A 14,950-nucleotide genomic window follows, 5' to 3' on the forward strand; every position below is an offset into this window, starting at 1 on the left:
GGTATGTTACCAATCCCATTGTCTTACAATCCTTAACTTCTTGGGGTTACTCAAAATTATGCAAATTGGAGTTACCGGCTTTGGAATACCATGCCAAGCAAGCAATGACAACGTAATGCATCAAACTAGATGCCACATCAAGGATCATGGCCACCTCAATATCAATCTCAATATCCAAGTTATAATCAATGGAAAAATCCTCATAACCCATGGTCTCAACCATGGCATAGAAACCAACAATGACAATGGTCTATGCTTCCTACCTGCAATAGTAACAACCTTTACCCTAGTAGGTTGCGCATATGCCTAATGCACTTCCTCAACAACGACCTATTATTGTGTGTGTGAAAAGTGGAATAAGTATCTGTAAGCTGTAAGACACAACACTTCAATTAAGTCATTACATGTATGGTTAGATAGATATAAGCATGAATAATAAAACCATAACAAATCGACCAATTGCCTTCTAAAAGATGCAAGTATAGACTTGCTCTCAGATTTGTATAAGCAATACCAGTGATTAGACTACACCAAGACGAAGGATTTAATCTATATGAGCATGATATTAAGCTAAATGGATGCAAAATTGTGCTAGATGGATGAATATTAAGCTATATGAATTCAAGCAATTATAATTGAACTAAATATGCAAAAAGAAAAGCTAAGATGCAATAATCTCAAAAAGCAATCACAATATCTTCAATAACTCCAGAGCAAAAAATGTATAATAATAATAAATCTCGAGGGTGTTTTAATGAGAGATGAAAGCTGAATTTATAGAGAATCATAAGAGAGATCAAGAAAAAGCACAATTTAGGATAATTGAAATAATTGAGAGATCAGATTCAGTTAACCTTGAGATAGATTCCAATTATAGTTGAATTGAAATGCATTCAAGAAAGAAGTTTGACTTTGCATTAGAGATATAATTCAATTAATTCCATGCACTTGAGATGAAAATAGGTAATTCCATGCATATTCTTTGATTTATTCAAGAAAAGAGTCTTTTCAATGCAACTGAACTTCTTTTCTCAAAAGCTTTGAGTTTCAATTTTAGAGAATGATTAATAATCCAATAAATTGCTTTTTTGATTTCAAGTTCTCAATTTAGAAGAAGAAATAATATCTCAAGTTTGATTTCTCTCTCAATTCAATTCTTTATTCTATTTTCAATTTAACTCTTGCTTTGCAATTAATTCCTCTTTTGTAATAAATTAATTCCTTTTTTTATGATTAATGGTAAATTTATTAATTATTTAAATATGCTAGGATATTTAATAAATTAAATAAGATAATTGATCAAAATGATTTACTTGGAATGATTTAATTAATATAGAATAATTCACTTGCCATGTGACATTTGATGATTGAAGAATTAATTAATTGTCTGCTCAAAGTCAATTTAATTGCCTTTGGTTAGGACCTTGGTGATGTTGTCGAAATTAGGGGCCCATGGTTTAGGTGACCAATTTTAGGGTATTACAATTATGACCAATTAAAATACACATGCCTCAACTCAACCACGAGCACCACAATTATTTGCTCAACCTACACCCAATCCTAACAATAATCCTATCCAACATGCATATTCTAATGAGGAAATGTAGTATTCAACCTATATAGATGAAATCAATGATGTCCATCTTCATTTAGGAAAGAATCTTGTTGGTCCCACATATTCATAAATTATAGAACTATTTGATAAGGAAATAATAATAGAAAGCATTGACAATGACTCATCTCAACAAATTCCACTACCTATTGAAATTTCAAACAAGGAACCACCCTTTCTAGAGTGATTAGTCACACAAAAATATCACCTTGAGCCTGATTTTGACCTTTTGGGAAACCTAAAGAATGTGTGTGTGAAGATACTTCTCATTCAAGTCATAAGGGATGTTCCTATATATATCAATACCATCAAATAATTATGTCCTAAATTCCCTGGAAAAAAGATGAAGGACTCCCAAAGAGTCCAAATCATTGGACAAATTGTCAATATCATGTTAGGAACTCTAGTAGTTCCTAAATTCAGGAATTGCTATGGTGGATGTAAACATAAATGGGAATCTTATTAAAAACACATTGACAGATCTTGGTTCAACAATCAACATCACGACTAAGGAGACATTGACTGGCCTAAAACTAGTTAACATCAATCCAACACCGATAGTGCTATAATTGGTAGATAAATATTGTAAAACTAGAAGGATTCATCGAATATTTGGTCACAACTATAGATTCATGGGAGTACCCCACTGATTTTGTGATTTTATAGCCCAAGGACAACCTGGGCGGGTATTTATTAATTCTTGGAAGGTTATGGTTGGCCACTGTTGATGCTTTTATTGGTTGCAGGTCAGGTAATATGATGATCTTTGATGGGGATGCAACCAAGAAATTGGTACTCCACCCTCTATCTCAACCTTACTCTAATTTAGAACAATCTATTTGGCCTACCCTATAGGAAGAAGAACAATACTCCCTATAGGCTCTCATGACAATAGAAAGGACCCATGTGATCTGAATATAGGATGAGGATGTCGTTCTTACTTAAATAATACAAAATTCCTATAGTCTAGACCCACAACAAGAAGAGTTTTTATCATGTTTAACTTGTCCACTTCATAATCTATTGGCTAGTGAAGACACATCTACTTCACATATGTTTTATAATGTTTTTCCTCATAATTGCATTCTCGATATTTTTGGACTAGACATTGCCTCAATCATGATAGCTACTAGTCCCATAGAAGTGTCTCGAGGTAAGCTACTTAACATTAGCAATGAATTGAAAACACAACATGCTAACTTGTTGTAGATATTGCAAGATCATACTCCAATATTTGCATGGGACTATCATGATATAAGGGCATTGATCAAGGATTATGTATTCATATAATATACATCAATGAGGGTTGTACACTAGTGAGACAACATGGAGAGGAGCATATCCAACACTCAGAGACATTGTGAAGGTTGAACTACAAAAGCTCCTTGATGCAATATTTATATACCCTATATCAGACAGTGAATGGGTGTCACCCCTAGTGATTGTGTCAAAAAAAGGAGGCAAGTGGAAAGTATGTTTAGACTATAGGTAATTGAGTGTATCTAGGAGGAAAGATCACTTTCTATTGCCTTTTATTTACCAAGTCTTGGATTAATTGGCTGGAAAAAGGTATTTCTCATTTTTAGATGGGTTCAGTGGATACAACCAAATCAAAATAGCCTTTGAAGATCACTATAAGACTACCTTTCACATCTCTCTGAGGGACATATGCCTATTCAATGTTACCATTTAGGTTATGTAATGCACCAACCAATTTTTAGAGAATTGGATTGAGCATCTTCTCAAAACTTTCCCATGATACCATGAAGATCTATATGGATGATTTTACAACCTATGGTAATAATTATGAAGATGCATTAGTAAATTTTGGGAAGTTATTTTAAAGGTTTCAAGACAACAACCTATCTCTTAGTCATGAAAAGTCCTTCACGATGATGGAAGTAGGATTTGTTCTTAGAAATTGCATACCAACTAATGGAATCTAGGTTGTTCTAGTAAAACTTGCAATCATCTCAAAACTTCTAGTGCCACATAAATAGAGAGGTGTTAGAAGCTTCCTTGGGCATGCTAGATATTATAGATGCTTCATCAAAGATTTTAGTAAGATTGTTGCACCTCTACTCACATTACTTACAAAAGAGGTATAACTTGATTAGATTGCAAGTTGCCGACATCACTCAAGTTTTCTCTCACACAAGAGCCAATAATTAGAGGACCTAATTGGACTCTTCCTTTTCACATACAAATTGATGCCTCTAACTTTATAGTTGGAACAATCTTAGGTAAAAAGGAGGGTAATATTGAATATGTCATTTACTATATTAGTAAGAATTTGCAAGGTGTTGAGGTCAATTATATAGTTACAAAGAAAGAAATGACCACTGCCATTCATGCCATAAATATATTTAGACACTATATCACTAGATTTCTTATTTTCATTCACACTAACCATGCTGAAACATGCTATTTGATGAACAACCTAGTGGTAAGTTGATGACTTCTTAGATGGATACACTTGCTACCAGAGTTTGACATTTCAAAGATTCTTGTGATGCATTCAAGAACCAGACATATTTCTATCTGACATCATTTCTTAAGGGAGAAAATTGTAGAGAAAGAAGTTAGATTGGAGTATGTGCCCACTAAGGATCAAATTGCAGATATATTCACTAAGCCACTCCCAAAAGACACCTTTGAGTATCTCTAACTATAGCTAGGGGTTATTGCCCCTCCACCGTCCAACTAAGATGAATATAATGGTGCATTTATCTATGGGTAGAATTTCAAGGTGTATCCTTTGTCTTGGATTGATGTTGGTTGCTTCTCTCAAGGGGAGTAAGTGTCTGGTTAGTTGCTAAATAATTTGAATGCAAAACTAGGTGAAGTTGTGCACCCTTTTTTTGTGATGTCAAAGGGGGAGTTATGCTATGTGAAAGAGATAATGTTGATAGCCAGAGAGATACTAGATGGATACTAACAAAAGAGAGTATGTGTCAAAGAGGGAGTTTATACAAATAGTTATATATTTACATATGGTTTTGTCATCAATGAAAAATGAGGCAATTGTTGGCAATATGTATTGTCTTTAATGTCAAAGTAATGGGAAGAATGTCAAACTAATGAGGAGAATGTCAAATAAATGGGGAGATTGTTCGTAGTGTTATCATTTGGTGTCAACTTGTAGCTTGTTTATTAATGATATGGTTTGTCAAAATATGAGGAGATAGTTGTCATCAGTTGCAGTGGCTTTGTGTTGTGGATGTCCACCATCTTGGTATTTGGTTTTCACACTCGGTAAGGATGTTTTTCCATGGTCCTGGTACTCTTGATCAAGATTTTTTTTTTTTTTTGAAATGTTTGTAGCATGATGAGATGTGATATATAGGAAAGAGTAATTAAAGTCTGGCTAGAAGAATGCATTCCATTCGTTTGCATTTGATGATATGGTCTCGTGGAGTTAAACTTAATGGTTATTCTTTATGGACACTACACTTCTATCTTTTCAAGTCCCCAATGTTACAATTGAAGTAGTTAGTGATTGTTGTTTGCTAATAGTTTGGTTGTCTGTCAGGTTTAGAATTGATTGCTCAAAAAAATGCTCCACATTTCTCTACATTGATGGTTTTATGATTGCATCTTGGAGGACATGCTTGTAATATTTAATCTTTATCTCAATTCAAGTTTCATGTGTTGAAGTATTCTGCAAGTATGGTTGTTGATGCTATGTTCAAGACTGTGTTCCAAGTATTCTTGTAATGAAGTAATTTGTATCTCGTTGTGTTATATTAACATGATTTAAGGTTATAGTGAGGATGAAGTATTTGAGAGTGATGTTGGATATTCAAGAAACATCCCTACATGCCCTAAATGATGTTGGTTGGCCTGTTTGGTGTTGCATTGTGTTTGATGTTGTTGTTATAGGTAACTTGTAGCTATTTGGCTAACAAAGTTTGTTAATGTTGATTGTGCTATGTTATTGAGGGTTTTCACCAGCCTTGGAGGTTTTGTTAAGTTGGATTTGATTCTTACTATAGCTTGTGGGATCCACATTGATTTATTTTGCTTACTAGATACATTTTTGGGTCAATTTATTATGTGCCACATGTTTCTTCTACACATTATTTTGCACCTAACTTTGGAGGATGTGCACCAACATTTATGTTGGTTGGAGATATTTAGAAAGATGTGATATGATTTTTTTATGTCCTCTATATCTCTTGGATTGGACCACATTCAACACAATTATGTTTTGGTGGTCGACTTGATAGGACCTATGCTTATCCTTTGTTCTAGACAACCTATTTGATATTTGCAATGAAGAATATGGTATGTATAGAAGATCAAATTGATATTGACTGAGTGAATGTGTGTGTGGACAAATATTTATGTGTATTGTGCCTACATGATCATATCTTTTGCGGTTAGTTATTTGAAGTTTTGGCAAAATAAGTTAGTGGTGATTGCAGTGAAGTTGGTTTCTTGAAGAAATTCAAGACAACTTCATAATTGGAGATTGTTGGAGGTGTTGGAATTACTTATCTAAGTTGTCATTAATGTCAAATCTGGTGATCTAGATTGGTCTACATTGATATGTGAGATTTTGTATATGCTGAGTTGTAGCACAGTGGAAGATAGGTATGTATGTTACAAATTGCGGATCTTTGTTGTTGTTGTTTCAATTTTTGATATGATTATTGCTTCAAAATCATGAGGACATGAGTGTAAGGATGTGAGAGTTTTTGGTGTTGGTTGTGTCATTTGGTCTTGTGCTCTGGAAGCTGTTCTCTAGATGTCATGCTTCAGTTGTGTGTTTGGATATGTTGTCATGAGCAGGTTCTTATGCTTTGGTTTTCTCCAGTTTCTATGATTCATTTGGTAGTTTGGTTTTCATATTCTAACTTGTGTAATGCTGACTTTGATCATGATTATTGCACCCCAGATTTTTTGGTCTCAACTACGATCTAGTTATTCCATTTTGTGTTCTAGTAATTGCAACATTCTAGTAGTATGGTATTTTGGTACCTCGAGATGTATTCATTTTTGGATTGGTTGACTTTGAAGAATTACATTGATATTTTTCTCTGGTGATTGTAGCGTGTATCCTAATCATTAAAATACTCTTTTGAAAAGTATCTCAATGGCTGACTTGATGTATATTTCCAAATATATATGTATGTGAGTAAGAATAAGATTAAGTATGTTGTGAAGAAGTAAGTGAGCATGAGAAAAGGATAAATGTGGTAAGCGATAGAATTAGATAGTTGTTTTCAATATAAGAAAATTAGTACAATGAGTTGGTAAAGTGTTTTGTAGAGGTTCTTAACTGGATTTGCTACAAGTAGTTAGTATATTGTTAGAGCTTTAACTGGAACTGATTTTATGCATGTGCGGCTGCAATTTTCTCAGTTAACTCCTTTTGGTAGTAATCCAATTGTATCTGAGAAATAAGCTCTTCAGGCAGCGGGCCATCCAATAGTAAGCTTGTTTTTGTAACCTCATATAACTAGTTATATTATCTTGAGAGTTAACCCTCTCCATGATTTTTCCCTTATTGGGTTTCCCACATACAAAAATCCTTGGTGTCTCTTTTGTGGCTGTGTTATGCAATTAATTTTTCATGTTTTCAATGATAATTAAGGTTAAGCTAAGACAATATATTATTTGTTTCAGTTTTAGAATTTGAGTAGAATACCGAGTCACCCCCCCCTCTTAGTATTCCATTCTGTTCAACAAGAGGCAGTGTTTTTGAAGGCCTATTCATTCTTGTTTCATAAGTTCATGCACCTTGCTCGGAGATAGTGGGTCTTCTATAAAATTTGGTGTGTTTCCCTAAGGTAGTGGATCTCAGCCTGCAAGTCCTTTGTATCTTTACTTGGGATAGTGCATATCAGCCTGCAAGTCCTTTTGGGGAGCACTACGCTTCCTTGGTAGTGAGCCTAATGAAAATTTATAATTATTTCATATATAATGAGTTGACTCTCACTATGGTTTTTCCTTATTTGGGTTTTCCATGTAAATCTGGTGTTGTCTTCTACACGATGGTTGATTGTTTTATCTTTTCATTATTGTTAATAAGGTTAAGATTAAGTTGATAGTGATTTGTGAAATAAAGTTAAAGTATTTTCTTCAGATTGATTAACCTCACCCTCTCAATCCTAAGGTGTGTTTAACACTAATTACACAACTACTAAAAGAATTTGAAATCAAACATTAGAGATCTACCCCTATCATCCACAATCGAATGGCCAAGTAGAAGTTACTAGCAAAGAATTAGAATCCATTCTAACTAAAACTATTCAAGTGCATAGGAAAGATTGGGCTGCTAGAGATTGAAGTATTTTGGGCATATAGAACAACATGGAAGACAACCACAAGGTTCACACCCTATGAGCTTGTCTATGGGAAGAGGGCAGTCCTCCCAATTAAGTTTGGATATAAAACATTGAGGATAATAGTAGAGTTAGATATGAATCTTTACCAAGCTCAAAAGGATTAGCTGCATCAATTGAATGCACTTGATGAGATATGAATGAAAGCTATCCAACATATAGAGATTGTCCAGAACTAGAGGAGTAAATGGCATGATCAATGCACAAAAAAAAAAAATTAAGGAGGGGGACTAGGCATTGTTATATGATTCTTGGTACAAAGAGCACAAGGAAAAAATTCATGCACATTGGTTGGGGCCCTATAAAATTTAATAAGTGTTTTCCAATGGAGTTGTTCACCTCACCACCATTGACCTAGTTTGTTTCAAATTGATGGTCAATGGACATAGGCTAAAGTTATATAAGAAGCCTCACAATAAAAATGATTTTTACTCAATCTATACCAACAATTCACACCACCATCTCCATCCACTCCACCCAATTCTTTATTAATTTCAACTCCATCTACCTCATTTGATGAAAATATTTTTTAGTCACCAATAGTAGAAGAGCATCATACAATAACTATAGATGAGCCCTCTAGTTCACCCACAACCATTGCATCTAAGTAAGTTGTCAACTTAAATCACATGCACACATTGCACATATATTTCTTTATGTTCTTTTTCTTTTCTTGAGTAATAGTTTGGAACATACAACTGGGACCTAACACATTGCCTTAAAACTGGGACATGGCTATTAGTAGGCATGCCACCCCTATAGCTTTTTCATGTAGTTTACATTTTTCTCCACTTACACGCAACTACGTAGAACATAGTTCTACATGCAACCATTATCTCATCTATATACATACGAGAACACTTCATATTTCCATTCATGTGTACCAATTTTTGCTGCCAAATTCAGATCTTTCCATGTGGTGACATCATTCCCTTTTTATTTATCTTTAGTATGGCTACAATCATATCCATCCTTTCAGTCACATCAATCATGTTGAATCCATTCCACTTGCTTTGTATATCTTCCATGCCACTCTTTACCAACTCATTGCATTTGTTTACAATCATTTGGCAGACCTTATATAGGTATTGTATACATCTAAAAATGGTCTGAAGATAATTAATTAAATAAGCAATTATTTAATTAATCCCCCTTCCTAATTTAATTGAATTCATTGGCAATTTGATTAAATTCTCCCTTTCATCTACTTATTAATACATCTAAGGATTTATTCATTAAGTTTATTTCATAGTCCCCTTTGATTAATTAATTCAAATTAATTAATCCTCCCCCGATTTCAATCAATTCTTCTAATCCTCTAATTAATTAAAACAAATCAATTCATGAGTTGTTGAAAATTAATTAGTCTTTTCCTATTATTTGAATTTTTAAATTCAAATTACCCACATGCCTCCTAACTTCTAACCATCCCTCTAACCTAACCCATTCCACCTAACCTGGGGTTTTGCCTAACCCTATCCTATCTTGTACATTCTAACCTCCTTATCCTAACCTCTTATGGTGTGGATATTCTTCCCTTGAGACACATGGCACTTTGGCCACATGTCTCCTCCCTTGGACACTTGCCCTATCATGAGAAAGGCTCTTTGACACTTGTCACCACAGAGATGACAAGTGTCCCTTCCTCCAACCTCTTCTCCAACCTCCTTCAATTTCACCCTTGATATCTTCAGACTCAATCTTGATCGTTGATTCCTACCACCTCATCCCTGGCCTTGGAAATCATATAAATATCCCCCATTTTGGAGCATAAAGGATCCCATCTCATTATCAATTTAGGCATACCATTTTGAGTATTGTTATTGTAGGCAATTGCATTAGCTTAATTTGATCATTTTCTAGCATAATTGTTGAATCATGTATCTTAATCAATCTCTTTTCTAGCTTAATTGCATCATCATCATAGCTTAATTATGCATATCATTAGCTTAATTAGTATCTTGGATCAACCTAGCATAATCAATCTCATCTTTGCATATCATTATCATTTCAAACCCTCCATCTAGGTGTAGTCAAGTCACTGGGATTGCTTATCCAGATCTGAGAGAAAAATCCATACTCGCATCTCTTAGGAGGAGATAGGTCACTTTGTCATGGTTCATCTTTCCTTTTCTTATTATTTACTAACCATGTTTATAATGATCTGTTGAGTGTTTTGTGTTGCAGCTGTAGGTATCACACTTCATAGGAATGACAAGTATAATTCATATTAAATTTTATTTATGACATTATTGATTTTATCATCAATTTGATAATTCACATGTGTATCTTTATATTTACATGTCATTGTATTAATACTTAACCTCAATTCCTATCATTTGTACCCTAACTTCCACAGATTTAATTTGATGATAAATTAATATCTTAAGTTGGGAGGGATAGTTGTCATGATTATTTTTGTTTGGGTAGCTATCATGAATATTTTTTTTGCACTTTATTTAAATCAATTTTGTTATTATTCAAAGTAGTTTGGTAGTATCGGACAAAGTCTATACCTTGGCTAATAGAGTAAACCAATTTTCATAGTATTGTCATGCAATTACCCATGCATTGTTGAAGTAGAGAGACTTGAGTTGACAAGAACATGTGAAGTTGATAGAAGAAACTATAGAACCAGACAAGTTGAGGATTTAATGAGAAAATTGAGCTATAAGAGTGGAGAATAGCAAGTGTTGTTAGAAGAGTAATAACTCAATTAAAGTTATAGACAAATGGAAAATCAAAATAAGGAGCTGAGTGAAAAAGAAAAATGGGTGGTGGCTCATCAAGAGAGAGCCCACAAAGTGTACCTTTTTGCTCATAGATGCAATCTTTGTTGTTCTGTGAAAGAGCAAGTTGGGTGCATTATTGTTTGAAGTTGATATGATATAATGATGAGATAAAAAATATTATGCAACAACCTTTTGTAACATTGAAGCCATTATAAAGGGTCTAAGGGTTGATGCATTAGAGGTTTCCATTTGCAAAGTATCTAGTCTTCCATAGACTGGAGAAGAATTCTCAACGTCTCTAGATGTGACATCAATAATAGTAGAATTTTCCTACCCTCATGAAAATTTTGACTCAATCTATCAAGCCACTCAATGAATTTCCTTGCCTCGACCATGGACAAAGGTAGCATCCCAAATTATTAGGTATTGTACATGTGATGGCAAGCACTCTTTGATCTACACTATGCATTTTAAGTTAACGAGTCATCTTGATCACAATAGGTTAGTTAATGTGCCAAATTACTTCCATCACATGTTGACAACTATGGCTATCGAGTATAGAAAAAAGAAGAAACCCTCTTCCTTGTCCCATCATTGACTAATTGTTATTTGGTAAAAAGGAGTTTGTCTTCTCAAATTTTTAATGTTAATTAGGAAGAATTCAAAGAATGGGACAATATTTACAATAGGCTCTCAAGAAATATACTAGGAAATATAGATAATAGGGCTAAAGGGTCAGCTATAATTAAGGAGGAAGGAAAACAAACCTTAGGTGCAAAAGAAACTAAAACCCTCATAGGAGAAACATTGAGAGTTAATGAGGATAACTTAACACCTCCTACCTCACCTATTTAAAGCCCTAGGAAGTCAGAGGAGAAAGAATTGGAAGATGGATGTGACGATGATAGTGAACCAACAACTTCATTTACAACATTAGTAAGGACACTTGCGACCTTTGGGAAAACCCTTGTTTCATCCTAAAAAAAAAGTCCCAAATCTTCTATTCACTTGCAAAGAGAAAAAGAAAGAATATACCTCCTCTTCAACATCAAAATGCAAGAAACAAAATATTAAAGTAAAAATTGACAAGCATGTGTTGAAAAGGAAGATGTTTATAGAAGAATTCAGGAAGGTATAAAAAAGAAGGTCAAAAAAAGGAAAAACTAAGGAAAAACTTGGAAACCTCAAGGGATAAGAAACATTCCCAACATAAGAAGCCAAAATAAAAGGGTCTTCGTGTGCCACAAAGACCAGAGAGACATTTTAATTGTCTCTGAAAGAAGGGGACTTCATCTAAACAAGAACCTTCTAAACAAGGTATTGTAAATGTTGATACCGATTCAAAGAGAACACTTGTTTAGGGATTGTGAGACTACTATTGATGGTGAAGGGATACTAGAAAATAAAATCGTTAGGGAAAAGGTACAAAGGGGGAAATAATAGTATGATCCTGAGCATGAAATTGATGATGAGGAACTTTACACTACAAGGAAAATGGCCACTAGAAGACTAGGCCTAGAGCAATAGGATATAATTCACCCAATGGTGGACTATGGTGGCGATGATGAAATCGATGCTAAGGATGACATATTTATTGGTCTAGAGAACACCCCAAAAGGAAACACAAAGAATGATGAGCTAGAAGCAACTCTTAAAAAAGATAAAGGATTTAGAATAATAGTTGGCAGAGTACAAAGAGAGATATAAGGTTAAAGGTAAGAATGAAAGAGATAGAGACATAATTTACACTCCAATAGCAAGAAGGGGAGGGATTAGATAAGTTATCCAATTTGGATATTGTGGAACTACGTAAGAAAGGGTCCCCTACCATTAATGAGAAATATACACTAGCACCACTCATCCCTTAGCATTGCCTTATGGATGGTACAAGAATAAATGGGAAAAGGAAAACAAGGCACTCAGGGATAGTTATGAGGATGAGTTGGAAGCAAAGAAAATAGAGATCAATACATTGACTATCAATCTACAAAAGATGGTTCATTTATCTAATCATCTTAGGAGTTGTTGACCCCTTGCTTGAGTGTATGAAGTGTATTTGCAAAAATTTCTTTTGTGTTTCTAGATTAGCCAATTACTCTAGTATTGCACCCATATCTATTATTACACCAAGGTAATTCCTTATTGCATATTCTAAGGCTACCCTTGACATAAAAGATTAGATGTACGATTTTTATCTCTCAATTTGATGGTCCCTTACAATATTGGGTGAAATCCTTTGTGATAGGGAGGAACCCACAGGAGGACCAATTAAAGCTAAGTATAATCTTCTTGTTAAGAGACTCCTTCAAATGAGAGAGGAAAGGTTTTGGTTTTCTAGATAAGGCAAACTTTCAATTTTCACAAGATTCACTCAACCCAAAACTTCCTCCTTGAGTTCTTCCCATCATTTGTTCATACACTTTCTCAACTCAAACTACCATGCTCACTTACTCAACACTTACTCAAACCCTTACTATAGGTCTAAACCCCAAATGTTTAAACTAGAGTTATGAGGGCTTCACAAGGTTTCCAAGGTTTCCAAGGTTGTTTTTAACTGATTAGAAAAGGTTTTACAAGGTCACCAATCCTTACTCCAATCAGATTCTTAATTTTCTTCAAAACAGGGCTACAAGGAATAAGCCCTTTTTAGCCCTCTTGAAACACTATTTTGCTCATTTCTCACTCCCAACTTGGAATATTTGAAAAAGGAGAATAGTTTTGAGTACCCTTTTGGCCAAAATAATTAAGTAGTTCCAAGAGAGGTCATGGGAAGGTCAATTTATGACTGTCCTATTTTGTAGCCTCAAAACAAGGTTTTTTGTGAGGGTTTTGAACCATGATGCATTAGAAATCACTTCTCTATTCTTTATCAAGCTCCTAAACTATCAATACAACTCTACCACACCAATTATAACTCTCTCCTATCTCTTCCCTGCAAACATTTCAACAAACACTTGGCAAACAAACACCAAGAAAGCAAACTTTGATAGCAAACTCACTGTTACTGCTGCAACATTGTTAAATTTGCTCATTGAAGGAAATGTAACCTGGTTTTCTTCCTTCACAATGAAAAAAAACTTCATAACAACATAATAAACCTTCAACTAGGAAGATTGACAATTAAAACTCATTAAAAATTGACTGAGACCATTCACTTGCTTGCTTCTAACCGAGTTTCCATCATGCACTCACCTAGAACTTGGTCCCATTCATCCTTTCTATCATGTTTGATAGAAAAAACTTAAAATAAAATATGTAAAAAGGTCCAACTTGGTCTCCAAGGTTCATTTTTTCTTGGTTACCCATGGAGACCAAGTGTTTCAACCCATTTTCCTCAAAACCCCAGTTTAGGGCAGCGAACTGGCAAAAACTAAAAGATTTTTTTTGATAAACCAAAACATAGTAAAAACCATAAAAAAAAGAATAAAAAACATTCATAAAACCATGACAAAAACTACCATGAAAGAACAGTACGGAAATAGTGCTCTGTACGGACTGTTACAACATATTAAGCTTAAAAAGCATGAAAAACAATCATATTTAATAACTCCCTCTTGCCAATACAAAGCCTAACCTATTTACAATGTTTGAAGTGTCCTTATATAGGCACAATCAAACAATTTAAACCCTTATGGCATCCATAACTACCTTGTAGAGTGATTTTACAACTTTTCTCACTTTTTGTCAAAATGTTGCTTGACAACATTGGCAATTTTTGACTCTTAGTGCATTTTTGACCTACAAGACAAATATCTTCCACCTAACCATTTGAGAAGGTGTAAAATCAGTAAATACACCTACTCCAAGTCCTTTCTAGTCTTGTTACAAGGTTTTGAGCATATTTTCACTATAATTCCATTTTTGGCTTACAAGGCACTATGGGCCAAAACTGGAAAGAAAACTTGAGAAAAACTATCTAAAAACTCTAAGATAAACCTAAACCATAATGAAACATAAAACACACACTTGGAATCTTACAATATTCCTTTATTCAATTCATGATCCCATCAGGATTGAACAAGACAAAATTATGAAGGTGCTCATGCACCATACTCCCCCAAATTGAAAAAGTTCCAAGTCCTCTTGGAAATGATACCTGCAAAACAAATGACACCTACAAAACATATAGGCTTGATCTTGACATTTAGCATGTACTTTTCTTTGGCTTCATCATGCATGGCCAAATGAAAAGCTCCTTCCTTCATCTTCACTCTAGGCCTTGCTCATCATCAGGATAAAGACTATGTGCTTCAGCC

This window comes from Cryptomeria japonica, chromosome 1 (assembly GCF_030272615.1).
Source record: "Cryptomeria japonica chromosome 1, Sugi_1.0, whole genome shotgun sequence".
Classification (NCBI taxonomy): Eukaryota; Viridiplantae; Streptophyta; class Pinopsida; order Cupressales; family Cupressaceae; genus Cryptomeria; species Cryptomeria japonica.